This window comes from Corvus kubaryi, unplaced genomic scaffold (assembly GCF_017639235.1).
Source record: "Corvus kubaryi isolate FWS band 111438036 unplaced genomic scaffold, C.kubaryi_AGA036_p1.0 65088, whole genome shotgun sequence".
NCBI lineage: Eukaryota > Metazoa > Chordata > Aves > Passeriformes > Corvidae > Corvus > Corvus kubaryi.
Genome location: NW_024581757.1, coordinates 109,971 through 122,515, shown reverse-complemented (window position 1 = coordinate 122,515; position 12,545 = coordinate 109,971). Strand labels below are relative to the sequence as shown.

Below are 12,545 nucleotides of genomic sequence, written 5' to 3'. Positions count from 1 at the left end.
TACTTTGAGAGGAGAACTGAGATATTTTCCAGATGGTATTGCAGCAGTTTTAACTCTGGCTTTATCAGTTAATGAAAGGGATTTGTGCTTTGTGACAGTTATTGAATAAGGATTCGAAAATGTCTGTAGGTCCTGCAGCACAAAGGAGCTGCTGAGTTCCAGTGTTTCTTACACATAAACTTGTATTTGGTGGGTTGTTTCACTTCTGTGTTGCATCAAAAACTGAAAAATATTTTTTATGCTGCTTCTGTTGATGCCAGATGGAGTTGAAGGATGTGTTCTCCACTGACCAGGTCAGTGGTGAGGTTGCCCTAAAAAATTTTCTTTGACTTGTACAATTCTTGCAGTATAAAGATTTTGTAGAAAAATTAATTGCATTGGACATTAAGAAGGAGTATTCAGATTGGATTCCTGAGGTCGTCAGTCTTGCAGCAGAAGTAAACTTACTCATATATGGAATCATTTGTTAGATTTCTTTTAATGGCAATTCTGGGAATAAACATAAAATAAAAAGGAGTGTCACTAACAGGTTGAATTTTAGAAACAGTAAAAATTTTACCTTAGCAAGTACTGTTCTTTTGTCAGGCACTGTTGTTCTCTTGCTCATATTGAATGTGTTTCTAAATTTAATGACCGTTTTTAAAAGGCAAGCAAATTTATTAAGAGACTAGTGGGTGAAGGGGAATTCTCTCTACTCTGAGGATAGGCAGAGGGTTGGCTGTGTAGTTAGAGCTTGTCTTTGGGATAGGCACATCTGTAGCTTGTATTTATTGAAAGGTGCTGCTTGCTTCAGACCTGGTCTTAGTCTCAGACACCCTGTAATATAAATATATACATTTAAACTTGGGAAACAGCACTAACAATGTGGGCAGCAGTGGCAGTTTTATGTGTTCTGGCATGTTGTCCAACACAATTTTCCAGATGAATCATTATGGTCACATATTAAAGACCAACACGCAGCCTGCTTTTATAAGCTGTGAACAGCAGATATAAACCTTATTTTTCCGTTTTACTTATTCAAGAGCGTGAGCACAAACTATTGTAACTTGAGCACAAGCCTATATGTAGAAAGGAAATGACAATAGAAATGGGAATGCTCAAAGAGTTGACAGTTCAATTTAATTGTGGCCTTTTGAAGAGTGAAAGACTGTAAAGAGTCAGACTTGTCAGAGATTGCCATAGTTTAAGGAATAAAATCCAGGGCACTTACCAGCTGATGTACTAAATGTACATGTACTTTGTGGGTCCTTTGGTTCTGTTTGCCCCATGAGAAAGATTCAACATCTATTTCATTTGCTCTCAGTGTTGAAGATAGTAGGACATGGATTAACAGGGAAAATACAGGAGAAGAAAGTTAAAGAAGGCAAAATTAACATGGGATGGAAAGAAAAGCTGTAAACCAGGACAGTATTTTCAAGTAAGGTGCAAAAATAATTAGAAAATAACAAAAAAGAGAGAATATATGTTGCACAACAGAAACACTGAAAAAATGTAGCACGGTCAAAACTATGAATAGAAACAAGAATGTAAATTACACTAGAGAAATAAGAGAAAAATTACTCATCTTTTGAACTTTACATATGTAATTTTTCCCCTGTGGCTGTCTAGACACAGATATATCCTTTTTCTTTGTTTTGTTTGAAAAAATGTTCTTTCCACTTGAATAGGTCAGCTGATAGATAAGACATAATAAGATAATGGCAGACAGATTTTAAATTGCTACCCATTTCTGGAGAATGTAGCTTTACAGAGAAATGGAAGAATTCTTATGTATCTGTGATGTAGTGTTCGAGAGAGACATCTTGAGGTATTACTTCTGGTAACTAAATCCAGGAAAGCTGCTTGTGTCATCATGCCAAGGCTGAGAAGAGAGCTGAAAAGAGCTCATGTGTAAGAGACATCATTGTGGAATTCTTTCTAGGATGCCAGAAAGTCTTGTGCAACTCAGGTGTATATAATTTACTGAAGAATTTATCATGTTAAGTTAAAAACATCAATTACATAAATCAAGGCTCTTAATAAAATCCTTAAAAAGCCTAGTTATAACCCTAAAAGTGCATCATATTTCATTCTGAAAGAGCGGCAAGTTTGATATTGAGACTGAAAATTAACTTAAATATACTGCTGAACACTCATGTTGTTAAAATGAGCTGCTCTGCTGTCAGAGCAGGTGATCAGGGCTGTTCACGTGTGAATTGTTGTGAAGAAGGTGTTGGTAAGAAAGATGTTATAAAGTATTTACCACCTGATTTCTTGTTAAATACATTAAAAGGAGAAAACCCACTACCACCACTTCAGTCATTAGACATTTTCTAACTTAGCTTCTAACTGTCTGCAGAGAGTTTGCTGAAATTAGTTTGTATTCCTGCAACACTCTCTGAGGCTGATTGTCTTTATAACACAGTGGTCTGGCATGATTTTAGTGTCTTGTGTGGCAACAAAACTTTGGTTTGGATATATCAGTATAGAAACTCGAGAAAAATGTTTCAGCTTCCAGGGCTGTTTGATTTTAATCCCAGCTCTGTTGTGGTCAGAAGAACTATTTTCTAGAAGTCCTGTGTACAGGCTACATTTCCCTACTTATGTATTAATTCAATTATTTTTTTCTTTCAAGACATGTTTATTACGTGGCAAATCAGCAAATTTATACTCACTTACTGTAAAACTACCTTATCAAGTAGAACAGATCTTGAAACTCAAATTTATGTCACTGTAAAGGAACCCTTTCAAGGTCAGCAAGAGACTGCTTTGCAAGTGTTTTGCATTAGTTGTGGAATCAAAGCATTTTGGCTTTATGTGCTGCTCATAACCCCCTTGTGTTTTGTTATTGTGGCTACAATTTGTAGGTCATTAAAACAATAAAATACAGATTCATCAACAGAAAAACCAGGACTGTCCTAAAATTTCCTTACGCTTCTGTAAAGTTGGGCACTTGTCCAAGAAGTGCAGAGGGGGTTTCTTTCCATGAAAATTTGTCTTTTGGGGAAGAATATGCCCACAGAAATTTAACTTCAGAGCAGATTTTATGAACTTGTGAACTGTTGTCTAGCTCAAAGGAAATTCTCATAAGTTGTGCTCAGCTTGGTGGGAGTTTGGGAAGCAAAGGGGAATGAGCTTGAAACAAGAGAACAGTGTTTACTTCAATTTTAATGGGTTTTATTAGTGGCTTCTTTATGCCCTTCATCTTCTATATGTGGAAACTGCAAACTCCTGATTAGGTACCTATGGATTTGTACAAGTCAATGGCATTTATTTCTTTATTTTGTTTTTAGAATGAAGCTAGAGCAAGCCTGTCTGGACATTTCTCACTCAAGAGGCAACTCTTATGTTCATGACACCTTGCATTTTAAAAATATGCTTTGATTCACCAGTCTGAATCTACATGGAAGTTCAGAGAGCAGTAACAAAGCAGATGATGAAAAGTTAGATGATGAAAGAATAAAAGCTTAGGTAAAAACGTGAAATACGATTTAATACTTGTTTCACTTGTTTCTTTAAAGTGCTCGCTAGCTGGCAAAGAAACAGTGGAATTCTTATCAAGAAGATGAATTTTCATCACTTGATGGTAGACTGCAGAATTCATCTGAATTTTGCCATGTGGATATATGTTGTAGCAAGGATGCTTTTTGTATGTATCGGTGTGAGAACATTAACTACCAAGGTATTATGTGATTAAAAATCAAGTGAATGCAGTTAATATGACATGATTATAAATAAACTACTTCTTACAGTGATGTAGTATTGTTTCTGGAATATGGAATGGGATGTTTCGGTGTGTTCATGAAATCAGGTTCAGCTGTGGCACAGCTCTGTTGTGCACCTTGACTTCTGGGTTTATGCCTGGAAGGAATTGCTGAAGTGAAAAGACTTCCTCTCATTTTGTGCGAAAAAAAAGGGCAAGGATTTATGTTAAAATAATTACCTTAATAAAGAGGATTTTTAAAGCATAGGAGTGCAGAGTGTAGGTCTTAGACTTCACAACTCTGTGTCTGAAATTGCAGATTCTCGTAGTAAATACGAGCATTTTTGCATAGATTGGAAAACCCAGTTTTTAAGTTACTTGTGGACATTAGTGAAACTTAAGAATAATGTCCTGCTTCTCTACCAACCACTGTATTAACCAATATCCCCCATACTGGAAATAGAGGACTTGATATTAGAGTTTATTCCAAGTCTTTTTCTTACGCTCAGGTGTGGCACAGACCAGGAGGTGGGCTGTGCTTCTTTTTTATATAAGCATTCTTTAAAATACAGCATTTATAAAGTAGCCTGCCTGGCTCTGCTTTCAGCTTGACTGATAAGCAGGAAAGCATTTTAAAAAACCAGAAGTGCCTGGGGTGCAGCTTTTTTCTTCTCACAAGAGGGAGAAAACTTAGTGTATTCATTTGAAAAAATGAATATACAATAAATATGGAAACAGGACTGTGAGACAGAGAAAACCAAAACACAGAAGACTTCTGTACCACTTGTCTGTGGGTGTATTAAAAGATGTTAATCTCCTGAGGGGAAAAGGTTTGAATATCTGGCTCACAGGATTTTTGCATGTGAATAACCTGACATCTGATATCCAAATAAATTGTTTCATTAAGAAGCTAAATGGTTTCTTTATGTATAAAGAGACTTTAAGTGGAGGTAAACATCTCTGGAACATAAATCAATTGCTAGACAGTTCTCAAGCCTTTCTTCTTGCCTCCCCCACCCTAAAAAAAAAAAAAAAATTAAAAATTAATTAAAAAAATCCCTTGCCCAGAAATCAGCAGGTAGGATAATTCTTAAATCAATATGGAGACAATTCAGCAGATCTGTTGTCTTTGTCTGATTTATGAATTGTGCTGCTGAGAGTTCAAATCATATCCTATCCAGGAAAGGTTTTCAATCTATTGCAGTGGCATCGTGTAATTACAGTGAGCACATGATAATAGTGTTTAAGCCTCAGGATGCCCTGCAGGGAAGTAGTGCAAATAATTGTCTGTGCATCAGCCCAGATTTAAAACAAAAAAAGAGAGAAAAAATCAATGCTGCTTGGTGGCTGAGTTTTGCGTATTCCAATTAATGATTTTAGATTTGACTTAAAGTTCTGAAATTGTTTGGAAGTAGGCCATCTCCTGCTGAGATGAAGCATCAGGCCATTTTAAATTAGACACTGAGCATGCTCTCTCAGGTCCCCACTGTTTGAGATTTTGCAGTGTGTGTCTCGGTTCCCTGTTAGAAGAGCTGTCACTCAAGTGGAGTGGAGGAGAGCACAGCGTGCCCTTTTGTCATCCTTCTATCAGTGCACATATGATTCCTCTTGGAACTGGCAACTGGAGATGTGAGACAAGCCTGGCTGTTAGATCGCCAGTGTTTTTGGTGAGTTGGTATTCATCTCTTTCCTTTCTGATGCCTTTAGATATCTCAGATAAAACTCAGCTTCACACTTGTCTCTCTTCTCTAATAATGGTATCTGTTTGAAATGTCTCTGCTGTCCTTCACTTCAGTAAAATAATTCTGGTACGTGTGTATTAATTTCTTTACTGGGGAAGAATTGCTTTTTTAACAGGAATGCTGGGCTGGGCAGACAAATGGGCATATATCTTTTTTTCTTCTAACTATTCTAAATATAGCAACAGTTCTTCAACGATCGCTTCTCAGTCATTTTTCATTATGTTCTTTTAAACCAATTTTGGCTTAAGACCTGGATTATTTAGTGTATCTCATATTTTAGAGGGAGCTTGGGTAGTCTTGCAAAAGAGAATTGTATTTAAGACAATGCTGAAGGATATTTACAGTACTTGGTTTCCAGACAAATTGCTGAACAGGGTAAGTTAGGTGTTGTCATGTTAGTTTTACTGCTATGTATGTATTTCCTTCTTTAACCAACTAAGGAATAGGAGAAGGTATTTCCTAGTTCTTTGTTATGACTGAGATTGGACACCTTGATAAGATACAGTAGGAATTTCTGAGTAAATTTATAGTCCTTGTAGTAGTTAAGGTGAATGCTTGATACAGCTTAACATTTAATTAACTTCTAATTAACTGTGGGAAGGCAGGATTTATGATTCAAAATATTATCAATGCTTAGTTCTTGCACTTGATTTAAAATCCTGTTTTCCTCCAAGAGCATCTGCAAGATACAACTTTTAAATTCTTTAATGCAAGGCATTTAACTTGTAGCAAAAAATCAGTTGACAATATATTTTTAAAACCTCTAAACTGGGGTTGTAAAAAGCAGGGAGCGAATTGATAAACTGACACCACCCACTTCCATTCCCAAAAAAAAGTTCACTTACCTGTGGGTGAATAAAGGTGATTTAATATCATGACTGAACTTCCTGTGTATTTTAAGGTGTCGGTGCGACGCTGTTCATCACTGGATTGAGATTGGAGCTCTTAAAACTAATGCATTCACAAATGTTTTGGGGTTGGGAGGGGAGCTTGTTTTTACAAGTGCATAGCCTTTATCCTGTTGTGATTGTGGATATAAACCTTAGTCTTTCGGATAAAAGATTTGAATTACAATGGGAAAAGCTGCTTGTCACTGAATTTGCTGAGTCCGACAAAAGAGATTTCTTGCCGAACATAACCCCTGTTATGATTCCAGCTGACCTGATTTATAGGAGTAGAATCAATAAGCCCATGAGCTTCATCATGGCTCTGACACTCCTGGTTGGAGGAGGGACAGGATGGAGGGTGGTGTGGGTGAATCTTGAGTGCCTGTACCTGAGTTTGCTTGACCCCCTAATGCAGGGTTTCCAGGGAAAATGATGTAAATGGGTGCAGGAGTTAAGATTTTTGTTAAAGCCTGAGGATAATGCATTTAATTGAGGCCTTGTGGTGGCAAAGGGCTGTCATATCCCATCAGAAAAGCTGTGCTTTAGCTGCCAGAACGGGATTCTAGATTGCTGCTCTGACACATGATGAAAGAGAGGCAGCCAGGGGTAACTGCAGACCTGTGTTGTGCAAAATAAATCACTGTACTGCCTTGCTACCTTCAAAGCATGTTATTTCTAACACTGAGTTTTCATTCATAACTGGAACATGTTGTTTCATAATGGTGGTGCCTTCAGGTGCCATGAGCTGCGTCTCACAGAGATCTGGAAAATACTGTGAAGTTATACAGATTTACCATAGGAGAATTTCTGGATAAACAGCAGTCCTAGAGAACTTCAAACCTCTCAGGAAGTTGTATTTCACAGTTTTTGTAAAGGAACAGTTTTTAGTCTAAAGGAAAGCAGGAGTTTGCAAGTGTTCAACATCTCAAGCTATTTTTATAACCTTGATCGTGTCTATTTTACTCTTCAGGATAATGTTTATTCTTTCCTTTGAAATAAGTGCTGACTCAGGTTAGTTTGCCAAAAAGCTAAATTCTTCCATTATCATTACAAAGGTCAACTGAATTTTTTAGGTAAGGTACTGTCTCCTCTGCAGAGCTTCTCTTGTCTATACCCATTGTATTGAACACGCAGGTCCACCTTGGGTCATGGATAGCTTGTGGAAAAAAATCTGCCTTGTGTTTATGATCTTAATGGTGCTTGTGCATAAAGAGGTTATTTTAAGAACTCAGAAAACTTGACAACAATATACTGCCTTTTGTTTTGCTGCAGTTTTACTCTGTGCTAGTTTTGTTGATTTCTTTACATTTCTAGATGTGTGTGTGCATATATATATATACACACACACAGAGAACATGCAGAGAGGGAGGATGAATGTGTGTAAGGGCTGCTGGCTGAACAAGATTATTCAAAATGCATTTAAATTACTCTGAATTGAGAACTGAAATTTAATAAAATTATGCTTTTCCATGTTAAAGAATGTTATGATTCAGTCATTTTAGACATGCCAGCCGTTATTAGGATTTTCTTCTGTTTTACTGTAGATCAGTATATTGTAACTCACAATAAAATACCAGAGTGGAAGATCTAAGTTCCTAGGACTCCACTATGTCGATTTTCTGATTTTTAGAAACTGGAGGTCTCTGGAAGGATCTTTGAGGAACTCGCTCATGTGACTGGAAATATGAGGCATGTAATTCAACCTGTTGAGTTATTTTTCAAGAGGATGAAAAAATTAATTTTGTTTTTCACATGAATAAAAAGCTACTGACTTGTGTGGCTCTTTTTGGCCAGGAGAGCAGTGAGAATGTGGTGGTGGTGGCTTTAGTCATTTTGAGGGAGCACCACTGCTGAAATAATGTTTAAGTAAACTTCTTGCTTGAATTTCATAAATATAATTGTTTGTACAGGGGGGAAAAAAAGTCAGTTAAGGATGTGGGGTGAAGGGGAACCTTTCTATATGTATCACCTTAGCTGCCTTCCAACTTTTTTGAATTATTAAAATCTTTTTGGACAGTGAAGGCTCAGTCTTTTCCATTCACATTGTGTTCTAAATGAAAGATTTTACTACTGCTGACAATTGCACATACTCAGTTGGTGTGCCAGATGGAGAGCCTGTGACAATTTTAGGCTGAAGGTTGTGTCTAAAAACCTTGTCAGCATTCTGCATCAGATCTTGACCTATTTTAGACAGTTTGCTACAATCTGATACTGCCATTTATTAGTTTCTTTTTTTTTTAATAGAGTGGAGGAAGGACTGGAGCTATGTTTCACAAGCATGAGCTAAATTTACTTTTCCAAATGAAAAAGAAAATGTACACCAGTACTCATTTAAAATAATTGGCTCAAATGTCAGCATTGAGTGTGAGATTTTATGGAAAAGTAAAGAAGGCATTGTTAGTTCTGTCTGTATGTGTCTAGTGTAAGTTGAGAAACGGCTTTGTTAAAGTGAAAACGTAAGATATTTGGCATTGTTTTATTTTTAAAAACTTTGGCTTTTTTTTGTACCAAGAGAGTAGAAATAATGAGTTGGCTAAGTCCTTGCTGAATGAGCTAAGAATTGTCTACTTTTTCAATACACTGAGGTTTAAAATGGGTATTAAACACAGCCCTGTGAATTTTGGCAGATTTTTGCCATGAATACACTAGGTCATTGAAATTCAGTAGTGAATAGATACTTATCAGGAATAACTGTCAGAGAAAATTTAGCAAGTGATTTTATATAAAGGGGTTGTTTGGAGCTTTAAATTTCATAAAAGATGACCAAGAGTAAAACATTCCTTTTTAGAGATCAGAAGTTCCATCCCCCCCCCAAGAAGCATAGGGCAGAGAAAAAGAAAGTACAGGAATGTTCTTCAAAGTGGTACATGAGTTTTAATTTTTTCAATGTGTGTCCAGTACAACATCACTTTCCTTATGTTTATGCTGCATGCATCCATATTTTAAAATGTTTTCAGGATATTCAGTCTTAGCACATTTCAGTGCTGTGGTGGGGAGACAATGGTTTAGTATTTAAACATGTCAAAGGCTGTAAGAAAACTGGAATTGCTTTGTGCTTTCCTTTAACTAATCTGATTTTATTGGAAGCACATGCCGTACAGTCACTTAGTTTTTTCTAAGCCAATCAAAACTTGATGCTCTTTCAAAGTATGACCATTGAGGAGAAAAGAAAGGAAATGTTAATTATTATGTACTTCAGGCTGCTTGAAGGGACTTGTGTGCAATTCATATCTTGCCCAAAAACCTCAAATATCAAAAGGTTTCCATGTTTTATACTTCCCTGTTTATATAGGAATTATTAACTTAATCAGAATTTCAGTATTTTTAGTCTTTAAAATTTACTCCCTAATTTGTCTGTCTGTCTTTATATTTCAGATGGTCCCTTTGCCTCTTTTGCCATAATATATATAATAATGTGTACGGGGATTTTTTTCCAGGGAATTGTAGAGGTATCATAACCATATTGGTAGAAAATCTGTCATTTACATGAAAATTAGCATATGGGCAGCTGAATAAAAGTCTTTTAATCAGTGAAAACATGGTGTTTGGTGACAAAACTGAGTAACATCTTTAGTGGGAGGACCTGCACAGTTTTCATGGAACAGCATTTGCTATGGAGTGTTTTTTACTGAGGTCCCTTTAAGTGTGATCCATGATTTAGTTAAAAACAAGACCAGCAAAATGGCTTTATTGCATTATTTTAAAATGGACAGTTCTTTTTGACAAGGTGTGTTCAGCTTATTGTGGAGGTTTTTGAGGGGAAACAAGAAATATGAAGAAGTTTCCAGAGCTGTCATTAAAACGCAGGATATCAATACAAGTCTTAACAATTTTACTCGATAGAAATTTGTCTGATACGAGACATTGTATCTGGCAAGTCTATGTTAGACCTCCTCTTTCTTTTTTTTACTGTTCTGAGAAATAGGATGATTTTTTTTTTTTTTCCTCTCGGAGAAAATAGCCCAAGCCATCAAGGTTGTCATAGCAGAGAAGGAGAGGCAAGACTTAAATGCCAGTTTTGGTAATACCATCTGTTTCAGCCCACTCTGCCCAGTGCATTTGTTCTCTCTATGAGCAAAGACAAGACAGATATCCTTAGTAGCCCTCACACTGAGGCTGTCAAAATAAGTTCTTTAGTGCTGCCTCTGAAAGCGTCTCCAAGTATAGTGTGGTTCCGGCCGTGATGTGCTTCCTGCAGGAGCAGCTGGATTTAATTTCTGACTGCCTGGATGATCAGAATAGGTTGAGAATGTTCCTCACAACCTTCCATTGCAGCATTAGTATCTCACAGTTGTACTTAGTTGCTTTCACGACGGGGAGTATTTTATATCATGGTAGTACAAATTGGAAATAGAAACAAGAGGTTTACTTAACCAGGATCATAGGGGAAGCCTGGTGAAGCAGAAAGTGAAGCCAAAGGGCACATCCCTGATGCAATTAGCTTGATGATGACTGTCAGTCAAATACCACTGAAATGCATGTCAGTGCAAAGCTGCACCTGGCCCCATAGGAAGAAAAGCCAAATAGCCCCAGAGAAACTTCTTGCTCATGAAGCTGGATTGGTTTTAATATCTTAGCTACCAGCTTTGTGTTATTCCATTTAGAAATTCCAGTGAACTCACAGTCCAGTCTGTTCTGGTATCTTACCATTGCACTCCCCTGTAACAAAGTTTAAGATCCTTAATTCATCAGCTCAGGGCCCTGAGCACCAAGATATTCTTGTCTCGTTGTGTCCTGTAATGATTCACATTCACAGGATAGATTCAGATTGATAATTTCATCCACTGGATGCAGTTTTTTATTTCATTACCTTGTCTATGTTGAAACCAAGTAAGAACAGTTTAGATTTTGTTGAGACAGGACTATTAAATACATTAATCAGTGCGGGACTTCAACAGAATTAGATTTATTTTTTATTCCTTCATTTTATGTTATAATGACATGTCTCATAGTGCAGCGATGTGTCATTTTCTGACAGCTGTGTTGAAGTGATATTGAGAGACTCTGACTGCATTCCCCTTCTCCATTTTCATGCAAAAATTTGTGAAAACTTCTGCACCTCTGTGAAGCTGGAGCAAAGAGAACTATGTGAAAAAGTAATAAAACATCAGTCAAGAGAAGAGAAGCTAAGAAATGTCAGAGTCAGTGCAGTGTGAGTGCATGGGGTGTGTCCATACCTGTATGTGTAAGTCTAGCCACTGCTTTACACTAACCACAACCATGTTGTAGTTTCTCTAACACTTCTAGATGTTCTGATCCAGGAAGCTCTTTAGCTTCCCAGGCTCAATTTTTTGTCTCTTGCCTCCACAGTTTTATATAAAAGATTAAATGAGAATTGTAGAGCCGTTTTCTTGAAAGACATTAGAAGAAAAACACTTTTAACAGTTTTAAAATGTTTCCAGCTGGTTCCCTGCAAAGCTCTGATATCCCTGTGGCATTGAGGAAAAGTTTACAATTTGAACACTGGACCCTTCTTCACTGAAAAGCATTTCGGTGTCTGCAAATAGTCTACACTTGCTTTACTTTTAACTTGTGGGACCTCATGCACACACCAGTACCATTCTTACTGATAAAAATGTAGACACTGTGACTGGTGAATACACTTCCACTTCTCTGCAGCTTTGTCATATTGAATGAACATAGAAGAATAATTCTTTATTGAAGAATTACAGTAACAAGGAATAATAATCAGTGAGAAAGTCCCTACTGTTCTTTATCTAGGAAATAAATTAGTTGAAGACAATGGATTCCTTTGCTGATTCTGTTGACACCACACTCCTTGCTCTAGAGGCAGAAATTATAATTTACAGGTTTCAAGTTATTTATCAATAATTTTGTCATGTCATCTGTCTTAGAAACAAATACACCAATATGTAGAGTAGAGAAGCTTATAGCTTCTAACTAGATGCTTTTTCAGTGTATCAAGTCAAGTCCTTTATGACACTCAAGATGGTTACCAGTAATTCTGTTTCTGTCAAAACATTAAATTCATGTGTTCTGACAGGCAGTATCCAATAGATGTGGATCATCAGAATTCACTCTGTGAAGAGCTGAACTGTTTGTAATCTGAATCTTGTTATAATTATTGGGGGAAAATACTTCTCCTCAAGCTTGAGTAGTGAACAGTGAATATTTGATGTCCTGATTATTTTTGAGATAGCAAAATGACTGACCTAACCTGACTGGAATGTACTTTTGGAAACCATGCCAGTGAAGCTAAACAACTGCTGTGCA

The 12,545-nt window shown here is 36.8% G+C and overlaps 1 protein-coding gene across 1 annotated transcript in view; it reads left to right on the top strand.

The window, feature by feature from the left end:
* The first annotated feature begins 5,330 nt into the window (after positions 1-5,330).
* The window catches only part of LOC121673010 (pleckstrin homology domain-containing family A member 5-like), a 102,175-nt gene continuing 94,960 nt past the window's right edge, over positions 5,331-12,545 (top strand). Inside the window, exon 1 of the mRNA XM_042046008.1 lies at positions 5,331-5,349. The gene's annotated coding sequence lies outside the window, so the exon portion shown is untranslated. The remainder of the gene's footprint in view (positions 5,350-12,545) is intronic.